The following is a 10,743-nucleotide window of genomic DNA, read 5'->3' on the forward strand; positions in this document are numbered from 1 at the left end:
CCAAGGTTCTTCTGAAGTCTCATAGGGGCTGTCCTTAGAGACAGTGGATGACAAATGCTTCCTATTCAGACCTTTAAAAGCTGCTAGACTCTTGGTTAATCTCTTCAGGACTGGGGGGGCCTGGAAGAAAAAGATCTAGCTATGTTAATAGAGATTCTTTACAGATGCAAATTTTCCCCAATAAGGGACAGCTTTGCAGGGCCATTTCAAAATGTGGCAAAGAAACATGTTTTGGGGTAAAATATTTTTGTTTTCTTCTTGGTCATGTAGTGTCATGCCAGAGTCAGACTGGAAGTAAGTCACGGCATATAGGGTTAGATAAAACCATCTGATGAGAATTTATGGTCTGTAGGGCATGACTCCCCAGACCCCTTAGATAGGAATATAGGCAAGATAAAAAAAATCAGAGCTTAGTCCTCAATATACAAAAAGTTATTGATTTTCTTCTATCAGTGACAACCAGTTAGAACATGTTGCAGAAAAATTCTATTTACACTAGTACGAAAAACAACATAAACCCAAGGAATTAACTGAATAAAAATGTGCAGGACTTATGAAAAAAACTCAAAAAAAATTTTTGAGAAATATATTGGAAAGACAAACTTTGTTTTTGGATGAGAAATCATCCCACTTATCTGAAACTGATTTTAAAATATCAGTTATTCCTAACTGAATCTATTAATAGAAAGCAATTTTAATTAAAATTTCCAAGAAAATTTTTTGCATTTTTGTAGATAGGAGTTTGCAAAATGAATCCAAGTTTCACTTGGTAGAAAAAGCAAGAGGAGTTCAGCAAAATAAAAAATAGAGTGATGAGAAAGCTTGTGCTATCAAATGAAACGATAAAATTACAGTTTTGGTTTTGGTGCTGGAACAGGCCAACAGTCCACACAACCATGGGCATAACAACACATGAGAACTTAGGCTATGACACGGTGGCCTTTCAGAGTGGTGGAAGCAGGCTGGGATGAGGGCTCACCCTGTGACTAGAAATAAAGGTACTACCTCATATGGTGCTCCCAAATAAACTCTAGGAAAAGGATGTATCTGAGTGCAAAACAGGAACCAAAAAGTCTTTGAAGAAAACAGAATGTATAAAATGTCAATGAAAAATCTATAATAATTGTGTACCAGATACTGTCCTATATCCCTTCATTCAACATTCACAATTGGACCTATGGCCTTGGACGTATGTACTATTACCATCCCCACTCCAACAGATGAGGAAACCAAGGCCCAGTGAGGTCACCTGCCCAGGGCACTCAGCTAATAGCTGAGGTCTGAAGCCTGGCAGCGTGGGCTCAAGTCTGCCCTCTTGATACTGAGCTCCTGCATACGACCATCATTACAACAAAAGCAATATGAGCAGACTGGAAGCAGACTGAGAGCCAGCAATAATCTTCCCAATGTAAGATATAAATATTTTGATGGGCTGTTGTTAGGTGCATAAATATTTATTATATCTTACTGTATTGAGCCTTTTATTAATATATGATGTCCTTCTTTCCCTCTTGTAAACTTTTTTGATTTAAAGCCTATCTTGTCTGTTATTAGTATACTCTTGCTCTCTTTTGGTTACTATTTGTGTGGCATGTCATTGCCCATCCTTTCACTGTCAATCTATTTATGTTTCTGGATCTAAAGTGCATCTCTTGTAGAGAGCACATAGTTGGATTTGGCTTTCTAAATCCATTCTGCCAATCTCTGTCTTTTAACAGAGAGAGTTTGGAGAGTTTAATCCATTTACATCTAAAGTAATTACTGATAAAGAGGGACTTCTTTCATTTTGCATTTGTTTTCTGTATACCTTATGGATTTTGTCCTTAATTTCCAGTATTACTGTATTCTTTTGTGCTTAATTAATGTTTTTGATGATGAAACATTTAAATCCCTTTCTCATTCCTTTTGTATTTATTCTTTAGTTATTTTCTTTGTTGTTACCATGGGGATTGCATTTAACATCCTAAAATTATAACAGTCTAAATTGAATTTATACCAGTTTGGCTTCAATGGCATAAACAAAACTCTGCTCCCTGAATGGTTATGTCCCCAACCCTTTTAGTTATTGATGTCACAAAATTACACCTTTATATATTTTGTGTCCAAAAGCATAATGTTATTTTTAAATCATTAGTCTCTTAATTAAGAAAACAATTCTATTTACTATAGTATCAAAAATAATAAAATACTTAAAAGTTGACTTAGGAGGTGAAAGACCCGTACAATGAAAACTACAAAACATTTCTGAAAGAAATTGAAGAGGACATTTAAAAAAAGACATTCACGTTCATAGATTGGAAGACTTACTATATTAAGATGTCAATACCACCCAAATTGATCTAGAGGTTTAATGTAATCCCTATAAAAATCCCAGTGATTTTTTTTTCAGAAATAGTGAATAAATCCTAAAATTTAGATGGAATCTCAAGGGATCTCAAATAGCCAAAAAAAAAAAAAAAAAAAAAAACTTGAAAGAAAAGAACAAAGCTGGGGGACTCACATGTCCCAATTTCAAAACTTACTACAACGCTGCAGTCATCAACAGTGTGGCACTGGCATAAAGACAGACATACAGACCAGTGGAATGAAATAGAGAGTCCAGAAAGAAACCCTTGCATATATGACTTTCAATCAGGCTGCCAAGACCATTCGATAAAGACAGTCTTTTCAACAAACGGCGCAGAGACAACTAGATATCCACATGCAAAGGAATGAAGTTAGACCCTTACCTAATACCATATACAAAAATTAACTCAAAATGGATCCATGTCCCCAGATCTTTAGGTTTTAAGACCTAAAGCTTTAAAGCCCTTAGAAGAAAACATGAGGCAACACCTTCATGACATTGGACTGAGTGATGATTTCTTGGGTATGACAATAAGAAAAAACAGATAAATCAGATTGCACCAAAATTTAAAAACATTTTTTGCATCTATCTAGTGAAAGGACGTCATCAATAGGGTAAAAAGACAACCCACAAAATGAGAGAAAATATCTGTAAACTGTGTATCTAATAAGGGATTCATATGCAGAATATACAGAGAACTCCTAAAATTCAACAACAACAAAAACAATCAACCTGATTCAAAAATAGGTCAAGGACTTAAACAGGTATTTCTCCAAGAGATATATAAATGGCCGACAAGCACATGAAAAGATGCTCAACGTCACTACTCATGAGGGAAATGCAAGTCAAAACCACAATGAGATACCACCTCACACCCGTTAGGATGGTTAACATTTAAAAAAACCAAGTAAACCCAGAAAGTGACACCTGTTGGTGCAGATGTGGAGAAACTGGACCCTTGTGCACTGTTGGCGGGAAAGCAAAATGGTGCAGCCACCGTGGGAAACAGTGAGGCAATTCCTCAAAAAAAAAAATGAAAAAATCAAATGATCCACAATTCCACTTCTGGGAACATACTCAAAAGAAGTGAAAGTGGGATCTCGAAGAGGTATCTGTGTGGTGTGTTCATGGCCACATCATTCACAGTAGCTCAAACGTGGAAGCAACACAAGTGTCCAGCAACAGACGAATGGGTAAACAAAATGGAGGGCATGCATGCAGTGGAATATTACTCAGCCTTCCAGGGGAAGGGAATGCTGACATATGTTACAGTATGGATGAATCTGGAGGACATTAAGCCACGTGAAATAAGCCAGTCACAAAAGGAGACATTTCATACGATTTCACTCATATGAGTCACCTAAGTGGCCAAATTCCTGGAAACATAAAGTAGAATGGTGGCTGCCAGGGGATGAGGGAAGGGGTGACGGGAGTTGGTGCTCCTAGGGCTTCAGTTTGACAAGAGGAAAAGAGTTCCGGAGATGGACCTTGGTGATGGCTACACGACACTATGAATGTACTTACTGTCGCTGAACTAGCTGCACACTTAAAAATGGTTAAGACAATACATTTTATATTGTATACTACAATAAAAAATTCGGGAAAATAAAGCTTTTTCAAACCAATAAAAAAAGAAAAAAACACCCAAACACCCCAAACAAACAAACAAACAAACACATCCATGGCCTGGGCAACATAGTGAGACCCCGTCTCTGAAAAGAAAATTAGCTGGGCACAGTGGTGCATGCCTGTAGTCCCCGCTACTCGGAGGCTGAGGTGGGAGGCTTGCTTGAACCAGGGATGTGCAGGTTGCAGTGAGCAGTGATTGCACCGCCAGACTCCAGCTTGGTGACAGAACGAGACCCTGTCTCAAAAAACAAACAAACAAAAACAAACAAACAAACAAAAAAACCCCAAAAAGCGAACATCCATTAGGAACCGGGACATCACAACCAGGCAATGCACATCACTACACACGGTCAGTGATCAAACAGCCCTAATAGCCTTGCACTGCACAAAAACCAAAGAACAAACCCCCAACAAGGCATCATTCCTCATCTGTGAAATGAGAAAAAAAAAAAAAAAAAAAAAAACCAGCGCTCCCATCCATTGTGGAGACAGGTCCCCGCCACTTGGGCATCTGTTTCTGACCTCTGGACCCAGACGCCGCCCTTCTAAGAGCAGGCGCCCTGTGAGCTGGGATTCCCACCGCGCCTGCCCACTACAGCCTCCACTGCAGGCCAGGATGGGCCGCTGGGCGGGGCTGGGTGTTTGGATCCTGGGCGGACCTGGGCAGCCCGGTCCCAGCGAGTGCCCCGCGGGTTAGGCAGGGCCCCTTCCATGAGCAGCGCCAGTACCCCTGCTTGTGGCGGGTGAGCCCCGCATCAGGCGACCAACTTTGCATAAACGTGAAATAGGCTACAGGAGGCAGCAACTCAAAGGCAGGGCCGTGTTTAAGAGAAAGCATCTCACTGGGCCTTTCTTTCCTTTTTTTTTTTTTTTTTTTGAGACAGTCTCGCTCCCTCGCCCAGGCTGGAGTGCAGTGGCGCGATCTCAGCTCACTGCAACCTCCGCCTCCTGGGTTCAAGTGATTTTCTCCTGCCTCAGCCTCCAGAGTAGCTGGGATTACAGGCATGCGCCACCACGCCCGGCTAATTTTTTTTAGTAGAGACGGGGTTTCACCCTGTTGGCCAGGCTGGTCTCGAACTCCTGACCTCAGGTGATCTGCCCGCCTCGGCCTCCCCAAGTGCTGGGATTACAGGCGTGAGCCACCGTGGCCGGTCTGGCCTTTCTTAGAATAATCACCAGAGTCGAAGTGCAAGGGGGCCTCCAAGCCAGAGCTTGTTATCGCAAGAACAAGGAGCTCCGCGGATCGCAGGCCCCTCCTTTCTGGGTACTGACCCCAAAGGGAAGGTCCCTTCTCCAGGGGCCCTGAGGCGCGGGCACCGGGGTCCTGCTGGCACAGCCCGGATGGGCACCGCTGGCCCGCACACCTGCGGCTCCACGGAGGGCCGATCCGTGCGGTTGCCAGCAGTGGAGACCCAGGCCCAGCGGTTCCGCCAGCGCCCCCCGCGGAGTCCCAGGGCGGGTGTGGGCGGCCCGGCAGGGGCTGGGGGTCGCTGTCAGCCCTGCGGAAACGCCTCCGTCTGCAGCTTCTCCGGGGCCTGGCGGGGGCTCTGGTGGGCTCCAGGCCGAGAGGGGCGCAGCGATGAGGCGTGGGGGCCACCCGCGTCCCCTCCCCGCCCTGTCCCGCCCTCGGGCACCGAAAGCCCCTCCTCCCCCCGCCCGGCCGCCCCTTCCGTCCGGCCCGGGGAGAGGCCCTGCGCCCCCGGAGGTCCCAGCCAGCCGGGGCGTCTTCCCCGCGGGCCGGAGCTGGACCCGAACCGCTCGCAGGTGCGGGGCCTGGCGGGGCGTGCGGTGCCGGGGTCGTCTCGGGAGCGAGGGTCCCAGCACCGAGCTCGGGCCCAGAGAGGGACCCCCCACCCCGCCCAGGCCGGCTCCGCCCCAGAGGAGGCCGCGGGGAGGTGGCCCCAAGACGCGGGCCCGAGGGTCGGACCCTGAGACGCGGAGCCACAGGGGCAGGCGCGGTCCCAGTCCCGCGAGGAGGAGCCCCGAACCCCCGAGCCCCCGCGCCGTCCCTGGGGCTGGAGTCCCCCTGCCCGGGGGCCCGAGGGACGGAGCCGCCGCCGCAGCCTTCCCAGGACTCGGGGTCACCCCCCGCGGGCCGAGCGGCTTCCAGGGCGCGGGGTCCGGGAGACGCTCACCTGGTCCCGAGGAGGCTCCGTCCCGACGGCCCGAGGCGCGGACGCCGAGTAAGCAGCAGGGAGGGAACCGCGGCCGGGGCCGCCCCCTTTATACCCCGCCCCGCCTGCCCGCCCGGACCCGCCACCAGGAAGCGCTGCGGCCCCGCGGATGGGAGGAGGGGGCCGGGGGACGGGAGGGGGATGGGAGGGAGGCGGGGACCCTCGAGGGCGGGAGGCAGGAGGAGGTGGCGAGGGTGGGGACCCCCCTGCAGCCCGGGCCGAGTCCCCCCGCCATCCCCTGCCCGCTGCTGCTCGGACTTCACGTCCCGGGCCCGGCCGCCCGTCGCCCCCGCCCCATTTCCCGGACGACCTGGCTGGGGCTGTGTCCGCCTCCGGGGCCCTGGGTGTTGGGGACCGCGCCCCGCACGCGGGGCCGACGGGGGCCCTGGGACTCGCCCCTCGGTAGGAGCTGCCCTGGGGGGTGCAGGGTTCCCCCCATCAGCCCCCGCAACCCTCCCGTACCCCGTGTCCCGTGTCCCGCTTGCTCAGGCCTCCTGCGAGAGGCCCCGGGTCAGGATCCCCTGCAGAAACTGCCGCTTCTGGCGCCTGAGGGTGGGGAGCCGGGATGGCGGGGACAGCAGAGTCTGGGAGCAGAGGTTGGGCAGAGCCTGGGCATGCGGCGAGCCACCCCTGCCACCCCTTTCCTGCTGGAAACCCCAGGTGGGCTTGGTGCTGGGCCCTGGGACCACCGTGAGGTCCCTACCTGAGCCCAGCGGGGACAGAGTGACAGGGGTCCCCACTCCCCACCCTGGTCACAGCCCCCCAGCCAGGGCCAGGGTTCCTGCTTGAGGTGAGGGGCAGGTGGGGTTGGGGAGAGGTCCCTGGGCTCCGGGACAGGGCCCCCTTCAGAGCTGTCCTGGAAGGGATCGCAGCAGCTGGGGGCGAGGGCCCTCTTCGGATGAGCAGGTTTGCAAATGGCTGTTTTAGCCCCTCCCGGGAGGAGAGAGTCCCTGAGCTGCCTCATGGCCCTTGCTCAAGGAGGCGGCCCCCTGTGTGGTGTCCTTTGGTCTTCAGGGCCTTCTCTGTCTGCCCCTTGAGGCCAGGCCCTCTCTCTGCATCTTCACCCCCTCTCCTGGTGGATGGTAGGGTGGCCGGGGCGGGGGTCTGTGGCGGTGCGTTGTGTTCCCAGTGTGCCCAGGTGGTGGAACTTCCTAGTGTAAGGAAGGGAAAGGCACCATGGCAGCTGTCCACCAGGATGCCCGGGAACTTGTCCCCAAACGCCCCTGCCTGCTGTCCACAGGGCCTGCAAGGTCCACCCTGGCCCCAGCCTGGGAGCCAATGGCCTCCCGTCTGTCCTGGTTTCTGGACTCTGGCTGGACCACCTAACAGCTCATGCCAGCTTTGCCTGCCCCACCTTTTACGGCCCACGCCTCCACAGCAGCATCAGCCACTTCTGTCCTCTGCCACCCCCCGCGGGCCCTTAAGTGGGTGGTGGTGCCTGGAGCCAGGGTTGTTAAAGGAGAGGTGGTGTGAGTGTGTGAGTATGTGTCCTGTCTGAATGTGAGCGTGTGGTGTGTGTCTGCATCTGAGTGAGTGTGGTGTGTGCGTCTGTGAGTGTGTGGTGTATGTCTGCATCTGAGGCTAAGTGTGAGCATGTGGTGTGTGTGTCTGCATGAGTGGGTGGTGTGGGGTGTGTGTCTGTGTCTGAGACTGAATGTGTGTGCTGTGTGCATCTGTGTGTGTGGTGTGGGTCTGCATCTGAGACTGAGTGTGTGGACCGTCATGTCTGTTTAATTCTCTGGCCTGGTCATTGCAAAGACTGACGGATCCTAGAAAGTGACGGTAGACCACTTAGCCTCAACCCGGTAGTAGCTCCAGTTGCATCTGCTGTGTCAGACGTATCATTGTAGCAGATTAATGAGGCCAGTGATTGGCCATTGCATTCTTTTCTATTCCAATTAGAAGAGAGGATCAGAAACAGTTTGCATTTACATGGGAGGAACAACAATACTCATTCCCGGTTTAGTGGCAGGGCCATGCTAACTCTGTCCTCTGTCCTAATATTGCCTGAAAAGATCTGGGCACCTGGGCAGTCCACCGGACACCACACTGATCCATTACAGTGACGACATTATGGGCAGGAGGAGGAAGAAGAGGGTCATGTGCTAGAGGCCTTATGAGACACATTTGCATCTGTGGGTGGGAGGTGAACTCTGAGGATTCAGGGACCTAACTTCATGGAAGTTTTTAGGGCACCAGTGATCAGGTTCACACCAGGACATCTTGCATCCCCAACTTCAAAGGAGGAAGCACAGGGCCTGGCATGCCTTTTTGGGTTCTGAAGGCAACATATTTAATTCCTGGGGTCACTGCTCCGACCCATAGCTCAGCTGAGGTGGAGGCTGCCAGCTTCGAGGGGGCCAGGAGCAGAAAATGACTGTCCGAGCAGCCCTGCCATCTGGGCCACATGACCCGGCAGCCCCTGTGGTGTTGGAGGTGTCAGTGTGGGAGCAGGCAAGTGTGGGGCCGTGGCAAACCGCAGTGGGAGGGCCAGAGCCTCTGGGTTTGGGTGGAGGCCGTGTCACCTGCAGAGGAAGCTGCTCACCTTTAGAGAAATGCTTCCTGTGACCCGAGCGGGTGGAGCAGCCCAGCCGTGCATCTCTGTGCACCCCAGGACCTGGCTTCAGGTTGGACTGATCAGGGGAGGCTGGGCACTTGGTTTGAGGCCTTGCTGGGACCTGCAATTTCCACCCTATCCCTACCATGAAGGGGCCCTGGTGATGGCGGCCATGTTGGGTTTCTGTTTGTCTCCGCAGATGGCAATGGCAGCAGTAGTCCCCTGGCAGTCACACACCCCTCTCCAAGAACCCCAGCGTGCCACCTGCCAGAGCCTGCAGCTCCGGCACCCCTCTCATGCCTCCAGCACAGCCCTGCCACCACTTGCAGAGGAAGCTGAGGCCAGAGCACTGAAGTAACCTGCCCAAGACTGCGCAGCTTGCTGGCAGAGGAGCAGAGCCTGTGGCATGGCCTCTGTGTTACACTGTGGGCCCCAAGGATGAGGACTGGCCTGGTGTCCCTTTGGGTCTGCAGAGCAATGCCTGGCACAGAGCAGGCCCTGACTGGGGCTGCGGAGTCACTAAGTCCCTGCGTGGGGGACCAACTGATGCACGCTCTGAGGTCCCAGGATTCTGTGGAGATTCACAGGGGACCTAGGACCCTCGGAGCCGCCCTCTGAATTCAAGCAGTGGTGCCTCCTGTGCTTGGCGGGGAGGACGATCTGTGGGGTGTGTGGGCTCTGACCTCACACTGCAGCAGCAAAGCCCAGAGGCCTCACTTGTTCATGAACCAGCACAGGCTCTCCTGAGAGCCCTGGAGGGAAGGCTCGGGCTGTACTGCCTCCTGGTGTGAGGAGGCCTCCCTCTTGTCTGTCCCACCAGGGCGGGGCTGACGTTCTAGCCTTGCCGTGGGCTCTGGTCTGCTTCCCGTTATCATGCCCTTCTCAGCATTTTCATTTTCAGACTGAAGTTGGGTGATTGCTCCTTTTCTCAGAGTGCTCGGGTGCAGCAGGCTGTGGAGGGGCACTGAGGCAGCCCGGCCTCAACCAGGGTTCCCAGGACCTGAGGCCCCAGGCTGGACCCCAGCAGGCTGCAGGCTGCCCTGCAGACACCACACCTCAGCACCACAAAGGGCCCTGCTGAGGTTGGCGGTCAGTGCTCAGAGCACCTCCAGGCACGGTTCCTAACGAGCAAGCCGATGCCGAGGTCACATGACCATGAGTTTTTGGCTGCGTTGGGTCCTGTTTACGGAGAGATGGTGGGAGGGGAGCAGCATGGGCGGGTGGTTGTTCACGCTTAGGGGACTAACTGGGAGCTACAGTAAGACACATGCGCACCATTAGAGAAGAGACTTTCTCTGTCGGAACTGTGGGTGCTCGCAGGCCCGGCCTGGAGGAGGAGGAAGCCGTGCTGTTCCTTTTCCGCCCACGTGTTCTCAGGCCGAGGCAGGCCTTAAGTGGCTCCGTGTGGAAAAGCTCTCCGTGGCTTTCTCACACTCTGGACACCACGTGGACCACTCGGCAGCGGGGGCGTTACTCTCGGGCTTGCAGCCTTTCATGGACATTTGAGAAGATGCCTCTGTAGTCAGAGTTTCCTCTGCTTACTCATGGAGCCGACAGACAGAACTAATGTTCTCCCCAGTCGCAGCTGATTTCGACTCAGAAACAAACGAAAAATGGCAAAACCTGCCACTAATGGGCAATTGCACGAGTCAGTTTGTGTCACGGGTGTGTGTTCAGAGCTGGTGGTAGATCCTCCGGCTTTTATTTTTTAAGCCAGAGCCACCGCATTATTCTCACCCAGGCTCTTGGGCTGACAAGCACTTGTATTTTTGTCTTTTAGTTTGACAATAACACAGGAGTACTGGAGAATGTGGCATGAACCATAGTTTACATTCTCAGTGGAAACCAGGACCAGAGGCTGTGTGCTCAGGACCCAGATGGGGTGAGGACACCAGGTGGTAGGAAGGTCGGGGGACAAAGGCTGTGGGCGAGAGCGTCATCGATCCTGCACCAGGAGGAGCCAGGGGAGGCTGCCCCGTCCCACAGAGAGGAGACCAAGGCTCCCGGAGGAGGACAAGTGGCAGGAAAGAAAACCG

At 52.6% G+C, this 10,743-nt stretch overlaps 1 protein-coding gene across 2 annotated transcripts in view; it reads right to left on the reverse strand.

Moving 5' to 3' along the window:
- The window catches only part of COL6A2 (collagen type VI alpha 2 chain), a 31,625-nt gene extending 25,443 nt beyond the window's left edge, over positions 1-6,182 (reverse strand). For both annotated transcript variants that reach the window (XM_032174570.2, XM_032174571.2), the window contains exon 1: positions 6,112-6,182. The gene's annotated coding sequence lies outside the window, so the exon portion shown is untranslated. The remainder of the gene's footprint in view (positions 1-6,111) is intronic.
- Positions 6,183-10,743: the final 4,561 nt, after the last annotated feature.

The sequence above is a fragment of the Hylobates moloch genome, unplaced genomic scaffold (genome assembly GCF_009828535.3).
Source record: "Hylobates moloch isolate HMO894 unplaced genomic scaffold, HMol_V3 SCAFFOLD_14, whole genome shotgun sequence".
NCBI classification, from domain to species: domain Eukaryota; kingdom Metazoa; phylum Chordata; class Mammalia; order Primates; family Hylobatidae; genus Hylobates; species Hylobates moloch.